We start from the raw sequence: 24,791 nt of genomic DNA on the forward strand, positions 1-24,791 counted from the left end.
GAAGAAACAACTTTCTCCGAGGATGCGGATACATCAGCAGCTTCTGCTGCTAAACGTCCCTGCATCCCTAACTCTGCTGCTGGCACAGGGACTGACCCCGGTGTTTTCAGCTTTACATCCACTTCCAGGGCTGCTGATCCGCCACAATCATCATCTTCTGCAGCGTCAGCACGAAACCTGACATTACGGCAGAAGAAAGCAAAGGGAGTTCCAGTGTCCAAAAATGTTGCTGAGCAGTGCGACGAGCTAACATGCGAGGCTTTGTCCCTGCTAAAAAATTCAGCATCTAAACCAAATTCCAAGTGTGATTTATTTGCTGCCAGTCTTGGCAGCCGGCTTTCTGACATGTCAAAAGAGACCCAGTCAGCCTGTATGATGGCTTGCTGCGCCCTTTTTGACGGCTTTGAAAAGCCCCCCCCACATCCACGTGTAGGTGACCTTCTTAATCTCATTCTGGATGCTTTTTCCCCCACCCAAATAAATAGACCAATTAGAATCCTCCCTCAACAACCAAACATGGCTTATTCATACAATATGCATCCACAAACTCAAATAGCTGGTGCAGTAGGTAACACAAATTATGAAAGCCACTCACAAGCAGCTGCCCCTTCCACCCAGGCTGATTCTTTTGGATATGTAACGCAGGACTTGTATCGCTTGTAAAAAGTTTTGCGCTCCCCAGAACACTAACCCAAGTTCTTATTTGTAATTTTGATTAAGCCTAATTGCTGAGTCCAGCATGGCCTGAAGTGGTACTTTGCACGCTGCAATATCGCTAGCCAATGATAGCGATGCAGAGCGCGATAGTCCCCGCCCACGGTGCTGATGAGATATCTTATGATAGCTGCCGTAGCGAACATTATCACTACGCCATCTTCACAAGAACTTAACTGCCCTTCGACGTCTCTGTGCCCGGCAAACCACCTCCTTCCTAACGGGGCAGGTCGTACGGCATCACAGCAAGGGCAGGTGGCCAATAGAAGTGGAGGGGCGGAGATGAGCGGGACGTAAACATCCCGCCTACCTCCTTCCTTCTACATTGGCAGTGGAGGCCGGTAAGGTGATGTTCCTAGCTCCTGCGTGTTCTCACACAAAGCGATGTGTGCTGCCGCAGGAATGAGGAACAACATCGTATCTCCTATTGGTGTTATATAATTAAAATGACAGTAACTACACAGATCAGCAATTTACAATGCTTTTGCACTCGCTTAGCATTGTCTTTTCGCTTTACACGTTGACACATCGTTAACGGCGCATAATGTGTGTCACTTTAAATTTTACCATGGCGAAATCTTACTAGCGATGTCACAACGTGCAAAGTACCCATTATGTTTTGCTATAATGAACTGCATGCACCGAGTGATTCCATGACAATTGCATTTCAGTTAATGACAGCTGCGGCCATGCCGTGCTGAACTCTGTAGCTCAGGTGAGAGCTTCGTACTTCAGCATGGCTTGTCTGCAGCTGTCATGATTCATGAACTGAACCGCAATCGCCGTGAAATCAGTCAGCGCTTGCGGTATTGTATTGCACAACTTGATGTCAGGTCAGGCTGCTCTGCGGAGCTCAGGTGAAAACTCAAGATTTTTATGTTTTTAACTTTTCAGGTCCTCACCCAGTTTTGTCATTGATTGTCATTAAAGAATATCTTTTTCAGTAATGTAATTTTTTTGTCTGTTGAAATAAAACAATTAAATTGACAAACATGTATGTGTTGGTTGGGGGAGGAAAAAAAATGCATTGAATTTTTCATGGAATTCAATTTAATAAAATATTTTTTTGGCAAAAAGGTATTCAAGCAATTTTGTACATATATTACCTTAAGCGAAAAAACAAATACATATTGCAAAATGTATATACATAACACACTATCAGATGAAGGGTACATCAGATGTCCCATTGCTGTCTGCAGATCTGGCTGCACATCACATGCACAGACTGTCTGTGGCAAATCACGTACAAAAACGTCCCCTTATCATCGTTAGTGTCCACGTGACCAACAGGTCTGGAGGATCCCTCTAGCCATCACACGGGTCCGGATCCAAGCTGCGCCGGCTGCTGGCACAGGGGCATCACATTTGCTATTCACCTTGTCCCATGGGTGTCTGCTGATCCGGCTGCACATCACCGACACAGGAGTACTGCCAGTGCACGGCACCTTCTGGACTCATGAAGTAGTCAGTGAAGGATTCTCGCACCAACACACCCGAGTTAGTTGGTCTTCCCGAAGACACGTTGATCACTGGATTAAATTCGGCCTGCTGTGTTTCCTCAACTTGCTGAGAGCTATACTCTCGAGCATAGTTGTGGAGAACACAGCAGGCTTTAATCACAGTGTCAACGGTTTCTGTTTCTAACTGGATGGTTGTGTGTAGAATCCTCCACTGACTAGTCAGGATTCCAAAGGTGCACTCCACATATCTGCGTGCACGACTCAGCCTATAATTAAAAATCCTCCGCCGGGTATCCAGTCCCCTCCGTGGATATGGGCGCAGCAGGTTTGGCAATAAAGGAAATGCCTCATCCGATACCATCACAAAGGGGAGTGGATCTGTGGAGCCCGGTAAAGGTTGTGGGGCTGGGAGCGTTACGCAATCCTGGAGAACTTGCAGTCCAATCTGTGATGTTCGCAATACACGAGAATCCCCCGTACTGCCATAAGCACCAACATCAATGGCAATAAATTTGTAATGTGCATCAGCCACCTCCATGAGGACCACCGAAAAATACTTCTTATAATTAAAGAAGAGTGATCCTGATCGCGGTGGCTTCTGCACTCTTACATGTTTGCCATCGACCGCACCTATGCAGTTGGGGAAGTTGGCCACAGTTTGAAAGCCCGCTGCAACCTGAAGCCAAGTCTCCTCGGTTGGGGAAGGCATCACCATGGGCTGCAATTTCTGCCAGATCACGCCACATGTGCACCTCACAATTTCAGAGATGGTTGATTTACCAACCCGAAATTGAAGGTGCAGGGATGTGTAGCTCTCTCCTGTGGCCAGAAATCTGCAAAATACAAAGACAAAGAATTAAAAATAGATACAAAGAGAAACATTGCATGCATGAAAATGAACTCTTCACATGATCACAAATAAAATTTAAAAAAAAAAAAAATTGAAAGGATTTTTAAAAAATAATTACCGCAAGGTGATGAGCAGCCGCTCCTCAGCAGAAATTGACTTCCTCATCCGGGTATCCGCATAACATAAATCAGAATGTACAATTGATAATAGTCGATCGAAGGCGGGAATAGTCAAGCAACAAAACGAAGTAAACTTTTCGGGAAATCTGGAAAAAAAATTACTAAATCAAAAAATGTGACACAGATAAATATGTAGACAGAGATAGATAAAGGATTTCTACAGACAGACAGAGGTAGAAGGATAGAATAATATAGATAGAAGGATATATTCATACAGAAAGAGAGATGGATAGATAGATAATAAATAGATACAAAAAGATAGATAGGTAGATAGATAGATAAATGGAAGGATGGATGGATATAGATAGATAGATAGATAGATAGATACATGCATAGATAGAGGGATAGATAGATAGATAGAGGGATAGATAGATACATGCATAGATAGAGGGATAGATAGAGGGATAGATAGAGGGATAGATAGATAGATAGATAGATAGAGGGATAGATAGATAGATAGATAGAGGGATAGATAGAGGGATAGATAGATAGATAGATAGATAGATAGAGGGATAGATAGAGGGATAGATAGAGGGATAGATAGATAGATAGATAGATAGATAGAGGGATAGATAGATGGATAGATAGATAGATAGAGGGATAGATAGATAGATGGATAGAGGGATAGATAGAGGGATAGATAGAGGGATAGATAGAGGGATAGATAGAGGGATAGATAGATAGATAGATAGATAGAGGGATAGATAGATAGATAGAGGGATAGATAGAGGGATAGATAGAGGGATAGATAGAGGGATATATAGAGGGATAAATAGATAGATAGATAGAGGGATAGATAGATAGATAGATAGAGGGATAGATAGATAGATAGATAGATAGATAGATAGATAGATAGAGGGATAGATAGAGGGATAGATAGAGGGATAGCTAGATAGTAGTGATGAGCGAGTACTAAAAAGCTCGGGTGCTCGAAGCTCGGGCCGAGCCTCCCAAGATACTCGTGTACTCGGCCCGAGCACCGAGCCCAATGTTATCCTATGGGAGACCCGAGTATTTTTGTGAAATGACCCCCCGGCAGCATGTAGAAACCCTAAAAATGTCACAAAAGTCTCAGAAGAGTGCTCAAATGACATGGCATCAGCATGGGGAAGACCCCTTGAAGCATTTATCACTCAAAAGTCACAGCTGTGAACAATTTTGTCCAAGTTTTACGCCATTTTTACGGACTCACCAGAAAACCTTCCAAAATGACACCAAAATGAATTTTCATGGCAGAAATGTTAAGGGCACATACCCAATAGTGAGATAGAGCTGGTGTATGTTACTTTTTGAGATTAATACATGAAAGATTTTACATGAAAACCTTGTGTGGCACTCCGATGTCCAAAACGCACGTTTTGTGCTTTTTACTAGCGATGTCGGTCATTTTTTTTTTTTTATTCTATCTCCCTCAGTCCGTCGGTCTGTCTCTCTCTGTCTTGTCTGTCCCCCTCTCACAGTCTGTCGGTCAGTTCCCCCCCCTCTCTCTTACTTACCGTTCCCCGATCACTGCCGCGGCGCTGCACAGCTGTTCAAACTCCGGTGGCTTTTCCTCTTTTGAAAAAGCCGGCCGCTCATTAATCAATCTCCTATTCCCTGCTTTCCTGCTTTTCGGTGCCTATGATTGGTTGCAGTGAGACACGCTCCCACACTGAGTGACAGCTGTCTCACTGCACCCAATCACAGCAGCCGGTGTGTGTATACTGTGCAGTGAAATAAATAATTAAATAATTAAAAAAAACGGCGTGCGGTCCCCCCAATTTTAATACGAGCCAGATAAAGCCATACGGCTGAAGGCTGGTATTCTCAGGATGGGGAGCTCCACGTTATGGGGAGCCCCCCACCCTAACAATATCAGTCAGCAGCCGCCCAGAATTGCCGCATACATTAGATGCGACAGTTCTGGGGCTGTACCCGGCTCTTCCCGATTTACCCTAGTGCGTTGGCAAATCGGGGTAATAAGGAGTTAATGGCAGCCCATAGCTGCCACTAAATCCTAGATTAATCATGTCAGGTGTCTCCCCGAGATTCCTTCCATGATTAATCTGTAAATTACAGTTAAAAAACACACACACCCGAAAAATCCTTTATTAGAAATAAAAAACACTAACAAAGTCCCTCATTACCAATTTATTAACCCCGACAAACCCTCCATGTCCGGCGTAATCCACGGACCTCCAGCGTCGCGTCCAGCTCTGCTGCATGGAAGTGACAGGAGCTGCAGAATACACCGCCACTCCGGTCACCTCCACGCAGCTAATGAGATGAGTATAGCGATCAGCTGAGCTGTCCCTGAGGTTACCTGGATCCAGCGGTGGATGCAGTGGTGGCCGCGGGTAACCTCAGTGACAGCTCAGCTGATCGCGCTACTCACCGCCGCTCCAGTCAGCTCCATGCACCAACTGAGGTGAGTATAGCGATCAGCTGCTGTCACTGAGGTTAATCGCGGCCACCGCTGGATCCAGCGGTGGCCGGGAGTTACCTGACTGACAGCAGCTGATCGCGCTATTCCCTTCATTAGCTGCGTGGAGGTGACCGGAGCGGCGGTGTCTTCTGCAGCTCCTGTCACTTCCATGCAGCAGAGCTGGACGCGACGCCGGAGTCCGTGGAGTACGCCGGACATGGAGGGTTTGTCGGGGTTAATAAATTGGTAATGAGGGACTTTGTTAGTGTTTTTTATTTCTAATAAAGGATTTTTCGGGTGTGTGTGTTTTTTAACTGTAATTTACAGATTAATCATGGAAGGAATCTCGGGGAGACGCCTGACATGATTAATCTAGGATTTAGTGGCAGCTATGGGCTGCCATTAACTCCTTATTACCCCAATTTGCCAACGCACTAGGGTAAATCGGGAAGAGCCGGGTACAGCCCCAGAACTGTCGCATATAATGTATGCGGCAATTCTGGGCAGCTGCTGACTGATATTGTTAGGGTGGGGGGCTCCCCATAACGTGGAGCTCCCCATCCTGAGAATACCAGCCTTCAGCTGTATGGCTTTATCTGGCTGGTATTAAAATTGGGGGGGACCGCACGCCGTTTTTTTTAATTATTTATTTATTTATTTTACTGCACAGTATAGACCCGCCCACCGGCTGCTGTGATTGGGTGCAGTGTGACACCTGTCACTCAGCGTGGGGGCGTGTCTCACTGCAACCAATCATAGGCGCCTGTGGGCGTGGAAAGCAGGGAATATGAGATGGCTGTGTACAGAGCACAGCGCGCCGGCCGGTATAAAGGCTCGGTCACGCTGTGCAGGCCAGCCAATCACTGCAATTCCACAACTAACAGGGCTGTGGCATTGCAGTGGTCTGCCAGCCAATCCCTGCATGAGGGCTGGCTCTCAAAAGAGTGCCAACATGCAGGGATGAAGACCACGAGTAAAGCACGAGTATTGCAAAATTACTCGGTACCCGCCGAGTAGCCCGAGTACAGTGATACTCGTGCGAGTACCGAGTAGTAACAAGCATGCTCGCTCATCACTACTAGATAGATGATAGATAGAGGGATGGATAGATAGATAGATAAAAAGATAGATAGATAGAATGATAGATGAATAGATAGTCAAAAAATAAACCTACCTTCGTAAATCATTAGGAACAGGACTCTAAAATGTCCTTTTGTCTCCCGAGCCACAAGAAGCGGATGAATCCACATTTTTTTTTTTTTGCCTAAAAAAAATTATATTATTAATGTCATAAATTGTTTTTTTTATATGATAAAAAGGAAAAATAAAAAATTATACCTGTTCTCTACGGCGACGTAATAGTGTGACAACGGTCAGCAAAAGAAGTTGAAAATGTGGCGTGTGCAGCTGTGAGGAAAGTGCATTGCTTGCCATCTTGCTTGAAGTAAATGGAGAATAAATACACCATAGAATATGGAGACTGAAGAAGAAGGAAATGACATCAAATATAATTTTTTTTTCTTGTTTTTTTCAACATGCTTTATTTATATCTACTGTAGTTTACAGCCTGAAAATCCGCAGGGACCAACCTGCGGAAAATCTGCGGCAAATCCGCGGCAAATCCGCGGCAAAACCGCGGCAAAAACGCATGCGGATTTGGTGCGGATTTTTTCCGCAGGTCCGGAAATCATTCACTGGCAGAAGTTTCTCAAGAAATTTTCTTGAGAAACTTCACATCTCTAGTGCGCACATAGCCTTAGAGACCCATCTTAGAGACTTGATGTTTAAAACATTTTAGGCAGACAGCAGGACAGGGGCTTCAATTCCCCCTCCATTTCCCTATAATGTTTTTTGCACAACAGTGAGTTATGGTCCATTCAACACACAGGATGTGGCCTGGCATTTCCCTTTTAAAAATCAAGAGGTAGATCAGTGAAAGGACTATGCCTCTTGTTCCCATACGTTTACTAGTACAGACAAGACAACTTCTAGACCCATATTGGAGTCTTGATATTTAAAAACATTTTAGATAGACAGTAGGACAGTGACATCAATTGCCCTTCTCCATTTCCTCATTGTGTTTTTTCACAGCAGTGAGGTATGGTCCATACAATACACAGGATGTGGCATGGTATTTCGATTTTAAAAATCAAGAGGTGGTGAGTGACAGGATTAGGCCTCTTGCTCCCACACCCCTGCCAGTACAGATAAGACACAACTTGGAGTCTTGATATTTAAAACCTTTTCAGGCAGACAGCAGGAGAGTGGCATCAATTTCCCCCCATTTTCCCATAGTGTCTTTGCACATCAGTGAGGTATGGTCCATGCAACACACAGGACGGGTCTGGCATTTCCATTTTAAAAATCAAGAGGTGAATGAGTCACAGGGTTAGGTCTCTTGCTCCCAGACCACTGGCACTGCAGGCAAAAGATAATTTCAAGACCCATCTTGGAGTCTACACAATTACAAAAAATAAGGTCAGATAACAGGAGAACTGGCAACATTTGGCACTGATTACAAATTGTAGAACACCGCAACATGGATGTGTGGGATAGGCCCTGTATCAAGGTCTGAACCATCATTTCTACCTTCACCAGAGACAGCAAGATGACAGACAGGCTTAGGCCTCTTGCTCCCAGACCCCTGGCACTACTGACAAAAGCCAATTTGGAGACCCTACTTGGAGTCTCCACATTTACAAAAATTACGGTTACACAGCAAGAAAAGTGGCAACAATTGGCACAGACTACAAATAGTTTACAAATAGTCACACATCGCGTCTGTTTCTGCATGTACAATTCCTTCTTGGAATTCTAGAAATTTTGCATACTTTATAAACTTAAACATCCAACGCTACCTTGCTTGTAGTTTCCTTCACCAAACTATTTATACTAATTTATATTAGTATTACATCTTGATAAAGAGTAATCCCAAATCAACCAAAAACTTTGACTTTTGAATGTAGTGCATATTTGGATGGAATAAAATGTATTCTAAGATCCACTTTACCCTCCATGTTGTAACGCTTATTGGAACAACACAAATATCAAAGTAAAGAAAGGCAAATTGGAAAAAAATTCATAGAAATCCCCAAAAATGGACCACAAAAAATGATCACTTTTTCAAAATCTTAGGTAAGTAACTTTGTATCAAGCATGTGATGCTCATTCAAACTCACTTATGGCAAGTAACAGGTGTTGTCAACATGAAAATCACACCTGAAACCAGATAGAAAGGTGAGAACTTACAGTAGCTCTATATTTGCATTGTCTGTCTGTGTGTGCAATATTAAGCATGGAGAACAGAAAGAGTAGAGAACTGTCTGGAGGACTTGAGAACCAAAATTTTTAAAAAATACTGTATTAACAATCTCAAGGTTACAAATACCATTTCTAAAGATGTTGATGTTCCTTTGTCGATAGTGTGGAACATATTCAAGAAGTTTACAACCCATTATTTTGTAGCTAATCTACTTAGACAAGGACGGTAGAGAAAAAATTAAAAAATTATGTAAGTTTGAAACGCTAAAATTCAGTATGCTAAATTGTACATAAGTAAGCTTAAATTCTTCTGTGAAAGACTCTTGTAAACAGATTTTTGGTAAAGCACATCATTCTACTGTTTATCGAAAATAAAATGAAACCTACGAAGAAAAGAACCTACAGTTAATCTGTTGGAGATTCAAAGATGTTTTGTGGTTTTGTTCTTGTCTCTGGCTTTGGATGCCTTGACTTTGTGCAAGGAATCATGAAATCTGAATATTACCAACAGATTTTGGGTTGCAATGTAGTCAGCAGTGTCATTCAACACCTGTGGAGAGATCTTAAAATTGCTATTGCAAGATGGCACTCTTCAACTATGACCTGGAGCAGTTTGAAAAAAAGTGGTCCAAAATTCTACTTGAGATATGTAGGAATCTTGTTGATGGTTATTGGAAGCAATTGATTGCAGTTATTTATTCAAAAGGGTGTGCAACCAAATATTAAGTTAAGGGTGTCATCAGTTTTGTCCGATCCATTTTTGGAGTTTTGTGTGAAATTATTTCCCTTCTGCCTTTTTTTCTCTACTTTTTTTGTTCTTACAATACACACAAATGAAATAAACATGGCTATATCACAATATATGTAAATGCAATTTTTTTAGGAGAAATATTTAATTTTCTAGAACATTTTAATTGGTGCCAACACTATCAGCTATATAGGTATATAGGTGCAACACTTCCGTATATAAGAAATCTGCAGATTACTATTCACAGAATCAGATTACCACTCCTATCTTCAGTGTGCTTCAGCATTGCAGTACTACAACACAATCAGCTTAAAACGTTTTCCATCTCTACATTGATTGTGCTGTGCACGCTGACCTTCTATACCTTCAAAGAATAAGCATAAAATTAGACATTTATTCTGAATGTGAGAGTCGCTCTGATTGTCTGTGTTACAATTATATGATGCAGTAGCTGCAAGATATTAAGGGGAGCGGAAGCCCACCTGTAAAACATCATTTGATCTCTTCCTGATGCTTCAGCAGTGTGTGAAATGCCGCAGGGTATAATTTAGTTTTTGCAGTTCTTGTGAATCAGATTGAGAAGTGTTCAAATTTATGACAACTTGCAAATTCTAGGAAATTCAACACAAAGTTGACCCTCGAAAGATAGATCTGCTCATCTCTAGCATTATCCCTTTGTGTTCAGAACTAGCTTTTGTAACTTGATTATTCTTTTGATTAATCCCGTAGATGTCTTTCTAAAATGCATGTTATTTGTACATTATTCTGTCATTGTCCTTGATCTTCTCATATTGCCCCAGAAATCCTACTATTCCTTCCTTAATTCTCTCTTTGGCCACTCTGTGGACACAATGTAAGGATAGTGGTGGGGTTTGTGTCAAGTTTTTACATAGATTCCATTTTGAGTTAATAAATTTGTTTTGCTTATAACATAACCTGAATCTGCTGGGTCAACACTTCTCAACATATGGACTTAAGTTTGAAGCTTTAAAATGGTCTCCTAACAGAAGGCATTAAAAAAATATCATGTTTTAGGCCTAAAACACACTTCCGCAAAAAAAAACGTACGTGTCTCACGGTCCATTTTTCGGGTCCGTGTTCCATTTTTTATGGGCGTTTCTCCGGTACGTATGACATCCGTGTTGATGGCGTATGCTGTCCATGTGTGCGTGTGGAATGACCGTGTGTGCGTGTGGCATGAACGTGTATTTGTACGTGGAATGTCCGTGTTTGTGATGCACAATGTCGGTTATAGATGTCGGCTGACAGCAGACAGAGTTGCGTGATGAGAATGACTCGGGTGAACTTCACCCGACTTCATTGTCATGCCGCGGCTCTGTCTGTGTCGCGTCTTGATTAGCGGTCACCTGTGCAGGATTCACCGGTGACTGCTAATCCCCTGAGTGACTGAAGTGAGCAGCCCTCTCTCATACTCACCGATCCCCGATCTCCGGTGCGGCGCTGCTCAGCTGTTATAAAAACTCCGGCGGCTTTAACTATTTTGAAAAAGCCGGCCGCTCATTAATCAATCTCGTATTCCCTGCTTTCCCTGCCCACAGGCACCTGTGATTGGTTGCAGTCAGACACGCCCCCCAAGCTGAGTGACAGCTGTGTCACTACACCCAATCACAGCAGCCGGTGGGCGTGTCTATACTGTGCAGTAAAATAAATAATTAAAAAAAAACGGCGTGTGGTCCCCCACAATTTTAATACCAGCCAGATAAAGCCATACGGCTGAAGGCTGGTATTCTCAGGATGGGGAGCCCCACGTTATGGGGAGCCTCCCAGCCTAACAATATCAGTCAGCAGCTGCCCAGAATTGCCACATACATTATATGCGACAGTTCTGGGATAGTACCCGGCTCTTCCCGATTTGCCCTGGTGCGTTGTCAATCGGGGTAATAAGGCATTAATGGCAGCAACCCATAGCCACTAAATCCTAGATTAATCATGGCAGGCGTCTCCCCGAGATACCTTCCATGAGTAATCTGTAAGTTACAGTAAATAAACACACACACCCGAAAAAATCCTTTATTTGCAATAAAAAACACAAACAAATACCCTCGTTCACCACTTTTATTAAGCACGAAAAAACCCTCCATGTCCGCATAATCCACGGAGGTCTAGCGTTGCATCCAGCTCTGCTACATGGAGGTGACAGGAGCTGCAGAAGACACCGCCGCTCCTGTCACCTCCACGCAGCAACTGAAGACAGCCGCGCGATCAGCTGAGCTATCACTGAGGTAAATCGCGGCCACCGCTGGATCCTCCAACTGTGACAGCAAGTCACCTGTGACTACATCGCTGTCACTTGGGTGACTTGCTGTCACAGTTGGAGGATCCAGCGGTGGCAGCGAGTTACCTCAGTGACAGCTCAGCTGATCGCGTGGCTGTCTTCAGTTGCTGCGTGGAGGTGACAGGAGCGGCGGTGTCTTCTGCAGCTCCTGTCACCTCCATGTAGCAGAGCTGGATGCGACGCTAGACCTCCGTGGATTACGAGGACATGGAGGGGTTTTTCGTGCTTAATAAAGTGGTGAACGAGGGTATTTGTTTGTGTTTTTTATTGCAAATAAAGGATTTTTTCGGATGTGTGTGTTTATTTACTGTAATTTACAGATTACTCATAGAAGGTATCTCGGGGAGATGCCTGCCATGATTAATCTAGGATTTAGTGGCAGCTATGGGTTGCTGCCATTAACTCCTTATTACCCCGATTGTGAAAGCACCAGGGCAAATCGGGAAGAGTCGGGTACTGTCGCAGAACTGTTGCATATAATGTATGCGGCAATTCTGGGCAGCTGCTGACTGATATTGTTAGGCTGGGGGGCTCCCCATAACGTGGGGCTCCCCATCCTGAGAATACCAGCCTTCAGCCGAATGGCTTTATCTGGCTGGTATTAAAATTGTGGGGGACCACATGCCGTTTTTTTTTAATTATTTATTTATTTTACTGCACAGTATAGACACGCCCACCGGCTGCTGTGATTGGGTGCAGTGACACAGCTGTCACTCATCTGTCTGACTGCAACCAATCACAGGCACCTGTGGGCGGGGAGGGCAGGGAATACGAGATTGATTAATGAGCAGCTGGCTTTTTCAAAGTAGTTGTTGTCGCGCATTCTATGCACAGTTGTTCCTCGCAGTGCTGGTGATCGGGGAGCGGTATGAGCCGGGGGAAGAAACAGACCGAGCACCAATGTAAGTATGACTGACAACATCATGAAGAAAGGTAAGTATACTGAATTTAACAAAAAAAAAAAAAATAACATCGTTCGCTTAAAAACGCACACGGACGAAACGTGCTGAACATACTCCGTGTGCGGTCCGTGCAGGCACGGACTCATAGACTAAAGCGGGTCCGTGCCTGCGTGCTGCCGGCCAAAAACGGACATGTTGTCCGGGTAGAAAAGCGCACACACGTACTTACGACACGGACACACGTTCCGTGTGATTTTACGTGTGTGTGCCATCTACCATTGAATAACATGGGTCTCCGTGTCTACGTGTCTCCGGTACGTGCAAATACGTACCGCACACGTACAAATTAAACGGATGTGTGTTGCGGGTCTGAGAAACATTTTAGGAATGCATAGAATTTACATTTTTTTTATTTTCATTTCAGCACAAATAGTGAAGTCCCTGATGAATATCTTGGTTAAAAAGTGAGTTAGCAGAGGGCTTTACAAACAGTGGCTTTCATTAAACATTATAGAACATAAACAAGATGTATCATCATTTATATAAGTGAATATATTCTTACACAGACTGCTGTTTGATATTCCTGAATACGCCATTCAGCTGACTGCTTGACAAGATCCCTAAGTACCCTAGAAATGCAATCAACTAGATTAAGTTATTTCGATTATCAAGAAATTGCATTTAGCAAGAAAAATAGGTTACCTTGTATTTATTTACAATTGCGAGACTGCTGAAAAAAACAAACAAACAATAGCATTGAAGCTGAAAACCTCATTTAAGCCCTGAAGTTTTTTCTTTAGTTTTTTTTTTTTTTTAATTTCTCGAGTGATTTGACACCTTTGAATCAGTTCAATTAAGCCTGGTAAATAATTGTATTCACTTATTCAAAATACATGTACACAGAAAGGAGCAAATGAGTTGTTTGGAAAGAATTATAAACACCTAATAGATGAACAAGTTAATAATGCATATATTTATTGAGGGGTATAATAGTGAGTTTAATCACAGAGAAAGAGAATATATCATTTACTGGTAGTTATATTATTGCTTGTCCTTTGTCACGTTCCCCTTTTTATTTTACTGTTGCTAATGTGGCAAAGCTAAGGTTAATTGACCTGTGTTAAGTTTCTTTAAAACATTTAGTAAAAGAACTACTGTTTATGTGTGAATTAAAATATAAAAATGCAGTTAATTTGAAACTAATTATATTTTAACTGATGATATTTTATCGTATGGGCTTATGGTGGCTTCATTAACCTGTACCACCAAACTTTGTTTACACTTTCCCGATCAAGCCAAATATTTCAAATCTGACGTGTTACTTTATTTAATATTATTTAATAACTCTGTAATGCTTCCACATATCTCAGTGAGTCTGATATTTTTTTGTGACACATTGTACTTTAAGTTAGTGGACAATTTTGGTTGATATGAGTTGTGTTTATGTATGAAAATATCTAAAATTTGAAAGAATTAAAAAAAAAAATCAACATTTTTGATTTTTAAATTTCATGCTCTTGGAGAGTCATAGTTAATAAATAACATTTAGGTACTGTAATTTTTTTTTTTTTAATGAAATTTACAAAATCTATATTTTATGGGACATTTCACTTTATATAGTGCCTACAAGTAGTATTCAACCCCCTGCAGATTTAGCAGGTTTGATAAGATGAAAATAAGTTAGAGCCTGCAAACTTCAAACAAGAGCAGGATTTATTAACAGATGCATAAATCTTACAAACCAACAAGTTATGTTGCTCAGTTAAATTTTAATAAATTTTCAACATAAAAGTGTGGGTCAATTATTATTCAACCCCCTAGGTTTAATATTTTGTGGAATAACCCTTGTTTGCAATTACAGCTAATAATCGTCTTTTATAAGGCCTGATCAGGCCGGCACAGGTCTCTGGAGTTATCTTGGCCCACTCCTCCATGCAGATCTTCTCCAAGTTATCTAGGTTCTTTGGGTGTCTCATGTGGACTTTAATCTTGAGCTCCTTCCACAAGTTTTCAATTGGGTTAAGGTCAGGAGACTGACTAGGCCACTGCAACACCTTGATTTTTTCCCTCTTGAACCAGGCCTTGGTTTTCTTGGCTGTGTGCTTTGGGTCGTTGTCTTGTTGGAAGATGAAATGACGACCCATCTTAAGATCCTTGATGGAGGAGCGGAGGTTCTTGGCCAAAATCTCCAGGTAGGCCATGCTATCCATCTTCCCATGGATGCGGACCAGATGGCCAGGCCCCTTGGCTGAGAAACAGCCCCACAGCATGATGCTGCGACCACCATGCTTGACTGTAGGGATGGTATTCTTGGGGTCGTATGCAGTGCCATCCAGTCTCCAAACGTCACATGTGTGGTTGGCACCAAAGATCTCGATCTTGGTCTCATCAGACCAGAGAACCTTGAACCAGTCTGTCTCAGAGTCCTCCAAGTGATCATGAGCAAACTGTAGACGAGCCTTGACATGACGCTTTGAAAGTAAAGATACCTTACGGGCTCGTCTGGAACGGAGACCATTGCGGTGGAGTACGTTACTTATGGTATTGACTGAAACCAATGTCCCCACTGCCATGAGATCTTCCCGGAGCTCCTTCCTTGTTGTCCTTGGGTTAGCCTTGACTCTTCGGACAAGCCTGGCCTCGGCACGGGTGGAAACTTTCAAAGGCTGTCCAGGCCGTGGAAGGCTAACAGTAGTTCCATAAGCCTTCCACTTCCAGATGATGCTCCCAACAGTGGAGACAGGTAGGCACAACTACTTGGAAAGGGATTTGTACCCCTTGCCAGCCTTGTGACCCTCCACGATCTTGTCTCTGATGGCCTTGGAATGCTCCTTTGTCTTTCCCATGTTGACCAAGTATGAGTGCTGTTCACAAGTTTGGGGAGGATCTTAATTAGTCAGAAAAGGCTGGAAAAAGAGATAATTAATCCAAACATGTGAAGCTCATTGTTCTTTGTGCCTGAAATACTTCTTAATACTTTAGGGGAACCAAACAGAATTCTGGTGGATTGAGGGGTTGAATAATAAATGACACTCTGAATAAACGTTTCACAATTTAAAAAAAAAAAAAAAAAAAAAAAAGAAATAACATTCTTTTTTGCTGCAGTGCATTTCACACTTCCAGGCTGATCTACAGTCCAAATGTCACAATGCCAAGTTAATTCCAAATGTGTAAACCTGCTAAATCTGCAAGGGGTTGAATGCTACTTGTAGGCACTGTAAGTGACTTTCATGGGACTACATGTTAGAAAACCTATGAAAAAAAAATGTAAATTCCTTCCCACTAACACCCCAACATTTTCAAAAATGCATTCAGAAAGTTTGTTATGCCTTCCAGTGTGTCATAGGGATTCAATTTAAACTGATAGAAAAAAATATATATCTTTAATAGTTTTTAAGCTTCACATTTTTAATTTTAACAAAGACAAAAAGGAAACAATGAACCCGATTTTTTTTGTTCAATTTATCCTGTGTCTACCGATACCCCATTTGTTCTTAGATATGACAGTTTGGGCACATGATAGGGTTCTGAAGAAATGGAGTTCTATTTAATTTTTGCAGTGCAATTTTGGCTGGATTAGACTAAAGCATGCTTTACATGCAACGACATCGCTAACGAGATGTCGTTGGGGTCACGGAATTCGTGACGCACATCCAGGCTTTTTAGCGACATCGCTGCGTGTGAAACGCTCGAATGACCGTTAGCAATCAAAATTACTTACCTAATCGTTGATCGTTGACACGTCGTTCCTTTCCCGATTATCGTTGCTGTTGTTCATCGTTCTTGCGGCAGCACACATCGCTATGTGTGACACCGCAGGAATGAGGAACATCACCGTACCTGCGGCTGCCTGCAATGAGGAAGGAATGAGGTGGGCGGGATGTCCGGCCCGCTCATCTCTGTCCCTCCACTTCTATTGGGTGGCCACTTAGTGATGCCGCTGTGACGCCGAACGAACCGCCCCCTTAGAAAGGAGGCGGTTTGCTGGCCACAGTGACATCGCTAGGCAGTTAAGTATGTGTGATGGGGACTAACAATGTTGTGCGCCACGGGCAGCAATTTGCCCGTGACACACAACCGACGGGGGCGGGTGCTTACACCAGCGACTTCGCTAGCGATGTCGCTGTGTGTAAAGCCCGCCTAAGTTCACATGTCCTGGAGTCACCCCTTAGAATGGATCCTTTGGGAAAATGATTTCTGCTGGATCCATTTTTTTTAACATGGGAGTCTATGGACAGCTGATCCGTTAATTTATGGCTATTTAGCCATCTGTTGTACTTGCATATGTAAAGAATCAGTTGTTTTCACCAGTGGATCTGTGATAATGGATGACTACAGGATATGTGAACCCAGCCTGTCGATCATGTCACATTTGCAGACCTCAAGAGGTTCCAAGACAGAAGAAACCCTCAACAAATGCCAACATTTTGGAACCTATTCCAATCACATAGTTGTTGCATAGGTGTGAACTTAAATCCAAAAGTGAGTCACAGAGTTTTATAGTATTGGACCATGAACATTAAATATTACAATTGTTTTTACAAAATTGTTGCTTCAATGCCACATTTTTCATATTCACAATCGTAATAAGTGAACCTGCACAACAGATAGAGGGATATATGTTCTCCTCATGTGATGGAAAACCCACATGTGCTTAGAAACTGCTGTTTGGGCAACTGGCATGGCTCGGAAAGGAAAAAAAAATACCATATGACTTTTGAAGCACAACTTTTACTACAACAGGTTGTGAACACAATATTGCATTTGGAAAATCCCTTATGTGCCAAGAAAGTAGAGACCACCGCCACAAATGAAACCAGATTACATTTTGCACCCTTCAAATAATTTATTTTGGGGTACAGTGAGCATTTCAAACACACATTTTATTAAATTAGGCCATAAAAATGAAATTTTAAAACATTATTTTTTTTTCTATGAAAATGTTGCTTTTGCCCCCAAATTTCTCATTTTCACAAGCATAACAAGTAGTGATGAGCCAACCCATAGATATTCAGGTTCACCAAACCGGCAAGAACAAAAATAATCGGGTTTGGCAGTCGAACTTGATCCTATACAAGTCAATAAGGAGCCCAATTTCATTGCTTTAAAATGTTGTAGTAAGGGCTTGGGGGCCAAAAAGGAACTTAAGTTAGGTTAACAGCATGCCAACTGCCCTGCAAACAGATGATGATAGCTAAATGACTTAAAGGGCTTCTGTCTCCATAGCACTTACAGTTAGATAGCAAGTAAATGAAGAAGCTAAAAATTTTAACAGTGCCTCCACAGAGATGGATTTTAGAGACCAACAATTTAAAAAAGGGGCCTTACAGAGCCTGTATTCCCAGTTCACCCACAGTCAAGACTGCCATACTTCCCCTCAGAGCAACAAGTTTAACAAATTTCCCCGATAAAGTCTGTATTCCCGATTCACTCACACAGTCAAGATAGGCAAAGTTGACAGACAGAGTAACAGTTTTAAAAGGCTCAGATGGAGTCCGTCAACAGCTCCTTCTCAGTGGGGAATTTCAACTCCAAACAGCTGAGTCTCAGAACAGCCTGCTGTTGTTTCTCCCTGGCTTGGCTGAGGTTGGTTGTGCAGGTGTTATGCTGACCAGATGAGCTGGAGGTGGATCAAGTGGAGTAGTAATATGAGGAAACAAGGAAAGAGAAATGTGCACCAATCCTTGGTGGTACTGTGGCCGTAATGACGAGGGGACTTGACCACGCTTCAGTGATAGAAGTAACCATGGCACCTTGATGTATTACCAAGCTTCCAGAAGGGTGGCTACCCAGTAATCAGCACTAGCAACAGTCACAAAAACTTGGCGGTCACTGCAGCAAAGAGTTACTCATGTTAGCCATGCTGCCCAGAGGCAACAACAATCTGTCACCAGTTGGAGGTATATTGCAGATTATATGTTTCAAATTCTTCCCTCCAGAAAACCTATTTTGAAAAGGCCACAAAACATTTGCTTTTCGCATTTGACCCTCACAGAGAACATTGCCCGAGATCCAACACTCTTGCACAGTGCTGTAATACAGATGGTTTTTAGAGCTCCGCAAAACTGTGCCTGCTGCATTGTAGTTACAGGTCTGCAACAGATTAAGCAAGTAATACCTGGTGCAAAGTGACAATTATTTTGTTTTAAACTAAAGTCACAGACTCAGCTGCAGACAGGCACCAAGTAAAATTTTGTTAAAAACTAAGACCACACTATGTGCCCACTACCTTCGTTGTTTCTCATCTCAGATTCAGTGGATTCCCATGCTCAAGGTTTTAGTATTTCTACCTTCCTAATCTTGAGGTGTCCCTCATCTTTTTTTTCTACTCTTCTTCCCACTATTATTCTATTTCTTGCTACTCTCGTTCTTATGGTTTTTGTTCATGCACTCAATTATTTTTACTCATGATGGTCCTTCAAGTGTCTTGTTAATGAGTGCTGTGTGGTTCTCTTTGAAAATCAATAAAAATTTATAAATTAAAATAAATTAAAAACTAAGGCCACAGACCCTAGTGAGACATGGCGAGAGATATTTTTGGGGACAATATTAAGGTCCCAAACTCAGTTCAGAAGTGGTGAAAGGTAATTTTTCAAAAAATGAAGTGTGCTACAGACCCTAGTGAGAAGTGGCGAGAGGCATTTTTTTCCAAAAATTAAGGCCACAGACCTTGGTGAGAAGTGGAGAAAGATAGTTTTTTTGAAAAGATTAAGGCCGCAGAACCTGGTGAGAAGTGGCGATATTTAATTTTTTTTATAAAAATTAAGGCCACAGACCCTGGTGAAAAGTGGAAAGAGGTAATTTTTCAAAAAATGAAAGTCACAGACCCTAGGGGGGAAGACGTAAGAGGTATCAAAACAATTAAGGCAACAGACCCTGGTGAGAAGTAGCGAGAGGTAGATTTTTCACAATATTAAGACCACAGACCCTGGTGAGATGTAGCTAGAGGTTTTTTTTTCAAAAACATTAAGGCCACAGAACCTGGTAGAAGTGGGGAGAAGTAGTTTTTTTAAAAAAAAAATATAAGCCACAGACCCTGGGGAGAAGTGGCAAGAGGTATGTTTTTAAAAAACAATGAAGGTAACAGACTCTGGTGAGAAGTGGCAAGAGGTAGGGGTTTTTTTAACAAAATTAAGACCACAGACCCTGGTGAGAAGTGTTGGGAGGTAGTTTTTTTTTTAAAAAAAATAAGGCCACAGACCCTGGTGAGAAGAGGCAACAAGTAGAATTTTGGAGGAAGCAGCAAACCATTTAGCTTATAGGGTTTAAAATCTGATATACTTAGGGGTTACAGCATATTTGGAGTCTTCAAAACACTGGGCATGTCAAATAGAGCATACCAATGTTTGTTTGAGGGTGGTCTAATTGTCTACTAAGCCAAAGCCAGATCTGGTGTAATCCATGATTTACTCATTTTAATAAAAGTCAGCTTGTCCATGTTAGCTGAGGACAGGTGGATGCGCATATCTGTGATGACCCCCCCCCCCCTCCCCTGCAATGCGGAGGTCCCTGACAGTGGGTTCCAGTCATCTGAGGGCACCAGTGTGCGCATACCAGGACGTGTGAGTAAAGAACTTGAACTGCACCCTTGGAGTTGTCTCTGTTATTCTGTCTGCGTAGACTTCCACTACACCATAGACTCTCACGAGCACCAACAGTGCCCCAGGGCACCGCTCCACCTGTGGGGAGCAGTACCACCATTGCTGCCATTCCATCACCCCGGAGGCCTCATACAGCAGCGGCGGCTTAATAGCCGCATACCACAGGTGGCGTCACGAACACAAACTTTAATTCATCAGCCATATTAAATTGACACCCACCAGGGCCATGGAGTCGGGCCCCGCCACCACTGACGATCCCCGGACTAGTCCGGCCCGGCACCGGGTGTCCCATAGCCTTGGGGTGGGCGAGTCAGAGGCTCTCTTGTTGGTAGTGAAGTGGTATTGGTCCACAAAGTGAATCTGCTATGCGTGCTGCAGCTGAAACTCCAATATTAACTGCTGCTGCTTGCACAGTCTCTCCACCATATGCAAGGTGGAGTTCCACCTTGTTGGTATGTTGCATATGAGGTGATGAGCGGGAAGTGATTTTGCAGTGCAGACAGGCAAACAGCATTAGGATAAGAATTGCAACTCAACATGAAAAAATTATAGATATATTTTTTCAAAGGAGCACATAAGTCCACAATAATTCCACAAAAATATAGTTTATTATTCAAAAACCATAACCATCTAATCCCCACACAATATAAAAGAGATGAAAGCAGTAGAGTGTTCTATAGTAGATCCAGCAGCATAATATACACACATAATAATTAGTGATGAGCGAGCATGCTTGTAACTACTCGGTACTCGCACGAGTATCGCTGTACTCGGGCTGCTCGGCGGGGACCGAGTAATCTCACGATACTCGTGCTGTACTCGTGGTCTTCATTTCTGCATGTTGGCGCTCTTTTGAGAGCCAGCCCTCATGCAGGGATTGGCTGGCAGACCACTGCAATGCCACAGCCCTGTTAGTTGTGGAATTGCAGTGATTGGCCGGCCTGCACAGCGTGACCGAGCCTTTATACCGGCCGGCGCGCTGTGCTCTGCTCACAGCTATCCAGACAGTCAGTGCAGGGAGAGTGTCGCTGATTCAGGGAAAGCTTTGCGGCCCTTTATAGCTTTTTCAGTTGCAGGGCTGCAAACAGTGTGACCAAAAGTCCTTCTCAGGACTATTCTAGTTGTATACAGGCAGGCAGGGTATAGCCAGGTCGGAGTACAGTAGCAGAGTCCTTCTCAGGACTATTGTTGCTATATACAGGCAGGGTATAGCCAGGTCGGAATACAGGCTAGTGACCAGAAGAGTCCTTGTCAGGACTATTGTAGCAGTATACAGGCAGGCAGGAAGGCAGGCAGGGTATATAGCCATTCCTAGTGGTGACCGTATACCAGCCTTCATCATATCTGGGGCTGGTGTACACAGTCTAAAACAGTCCAGATAGTGTCAGACTTCTCAGTAATTGTCGCTCCTAAAAACCAGTTAGGTTCTTATTGCGTCCGTGCTTGCATTTAAAAACAGCACGTGTGTGGCAGTCGGTGGCAGGGTACAGGTGCGCGTTTTGCACAAACTATTATATAACGCACAAGTCTAGTGTATAATACACGTCAGTCAGCAGTGTCTGATAGTGTCAGACTTCTCAGTAATTGTCGCTCCTAAAAACCAGTTAGGTTCTTATTGCGTCCGTGCTTGCATTTAAAAACAGCACGTGTGTGTCTGTCGGTGGCAGCGTACAGGTGCGCGTTTTGCACAAACTATTATATAACGCACAAGTCTAGTGTATAATACACGTCAGTCAGCAGTGTCTGATAGTGTCAGACTTCTCAGTAATTGTCGCTCCTAAAAACCAGTTAGGTTCTTATTGCGTCCGTGCTTGCATTTAAAAACAGCACGTGTGTGTCTGTCGGTGGCAGCGTACAGGTGCGCGTTTTGCACAAACTATTATATAACGCACAAGTCTAGTGTATAATACACGTCAGTCAGCAGTGTCTGATAGTGTCAGACTTCTCAGTAATTGTCGCTCCTAAAAACCAGTTAGGTTCTTATTGCGTCCGTGCTTGCATTTAAAAACAGCACGTGTGTGTCTGTCGGTGGCAGCGTACAGGTGCGCGTTTTGCACAAACTATTATATAACGCACAAGTCTAGTGTATAATACACGTCAGTCAGCAGTGTCTGATAGTGTCAGACTTCTCAGTAATTGTCGCTCCTAAAAACCAGTTAGGTTCTTATTGCGTCCGTGCTTGCATTTAAAAACAGCACGTGTGTGTCTGTCGGTGGCAGCGTACAGGTGCGCGTTTTGCACAAACTATTATATAACGCACAAGTCTAGTGTATAATACACGTCAGTCAACAGTGTCTGATAGTGTCAGACTTCTCAGTAATTGTCGCTCCTAAAAACCAGTTAGGTTCTTATTGCGTCCGTGCTTGCATTTAAAAACAGCACGTGTGTGGCAGTCGGTGGCAGCGTACAGGTGCGCGTTTTGCACAAACTATTATATAACGCACAAGTCTAGTGTATAATACACGTCAGTCAGCAGTGTCTGATAGTGTCAGACTTCTCAGTAATTGTCACTCCTAAAAACCAGTTAGGTTCTTATTGCGTCCGTGCTTGCATTTAAAAACAGCACGTGTGTGTCTGTCGGTGGCAGCGTACAGGTGCGCGTTTTGCACAAACTATTATATAACGCACAAGTCTAGTGTATAATACACGTCAGTCAGCAGTGTCTGATAGTGTCAGACTTCTCTGTAATTGTCGCTCCTAAAAACCAGTTAGGTTCTTATTGCGTCCGTGCTTGCATTTAAAAACAGCACGTGTGTGTCTGTCGGTGGCAGCGTACAGGTGCGCGTTTTGCACAAACTATTATATAACGCACAAGTCTAGTGTATAATACACGTCAGTCAGCAGTGTCTGATAGTGTCAGACTTCTCAGTAATTGTCGCTCCTAAAAACCAGTTAGGTTCTTATTGCGTCCGTGCTTGCATTTAAAAACAGCATGTGTGTGGCAGTCGGTGGCAGCGTCAGGCTCCATATTGTCCCTGGATAGAGACGTGCATGATGGCCTGTAAACATGAAGTGCCCATTGTAAGGAAGTGGGTTTATTGTAGTATAGCCCTTAGGCAGGGCAGCCAAAAATTTGGAGGCTCCACATTGTCCCTGGATAGAGATGTGCATGAGGGCCTCAAAACATTGTTCCCATTGCAAAGGAGCGGGTCTCCTGTCATTGTAATGCCCATTCAGAAAGAATGGGCGAAAAAATTTACCACTGGGGGTATACCTGAAACAACGGCTTAACTATTGTAACGGTCACCATGATGGCGCATGAGGAGAAGGAGGAGCAGTCCAGCGATTAGCCAAAGTCCAGAAGTGTGTTACCATGGGTGAGTGGAGGTACATGGCAAATTCCCGTTACAAACTTTAAATTCCGCTGTGATTTGCTGTTGGTGTGTGTGGTGAAGTCTGGCCAAATCCAACCCTTGTTCATCTTGATCAGAGTCAGCCTGTCAGCATTTACAGTTGACAGGCGGGTGCGTTTATCTGTAATGATTCCACCTGCGGCACTAAAAACACGCTCTGACAAAACGCTAGCGGCAGGGCAGGCCAGGACTTCCAAGGCGTAGAGAGCCAATTCATGCCACGTGTCCAGCTTGGATACACATTAATTGTAAGGCACAGAGGAATGTCGGAGTACAGTTGTTTGATCTGCAAGGTACTCCTTGAGGATCTGGCCAAACTTAGGATTTCTTGTGGCACTACCCCTCACCTCAGGGGCTGTGGTATGTGAGGGGCTGAGAAAACTGTCCCACATCTTAAAGACTGTTCCCCTACCTCTGGCGGATTGGACTTGTGCCCCTCTCGGCTGTACGCCTTGGTTGTCCACTGATTCCTGACCTATGCCGCTAGCGTTTTGTGAGGGGAATGCTTTGCCTACTTCCGTGACTATGGCCTTCTGGAACTGCTGCATTTTGCCTGACCTCTCCGCCTCGGGAATAAGAGACATAAAGTTCTCCTTTTAGCGTGGGTCTAACAGTGTTACCAACCAGTAATGATTGTCGGCCAAGATGTTCTTAACGCGAGGGTCACGAGACAGGCAGCTTACCATAAAGTCAGCCATGTGTGCCAGACTCTTAACAGCCATCACTTCAGTATCCTGACCAACACGATGACTGAACATGCTGTCCTCCTCCTCCTCCTCCTCATCATCTACCCTGTCCTCTGGCCAGCCACGCTGAACCGAGGATATGACTGCATGTCATATCCTCAATTTGGCCAGAGAGTTGCTCCATGTCTTCATCCTCCTCCTCGTCATAGTCCTCCACTGCACGTTGTGATGAGACGAGGCTGGGCTGTGTGTTATCATCACCCACACCCACTACTGTTTCTTGCTCAAACTCATCGCGCTCCGCCTGCAATGCATCATGGTTGTTTTTTGAGCAGAG

This window comes from Anomaloglossus baeobatrachus, chromosome 3 (genome assembly GCF_048569485.1).
Source record: "Anomaloglossus baeobatrachus isolate aAnoBae1 chromosome 3, aAnoBae1.hap1, whole genome shotgun sequence".
NCBI classification, from domain to species: Eukaryota; Metazoa; Chordata; class Amphibia; order Anura; family Aromobatidae; genus Anomaloglossus; species Anomaloglossus baeobatrachus.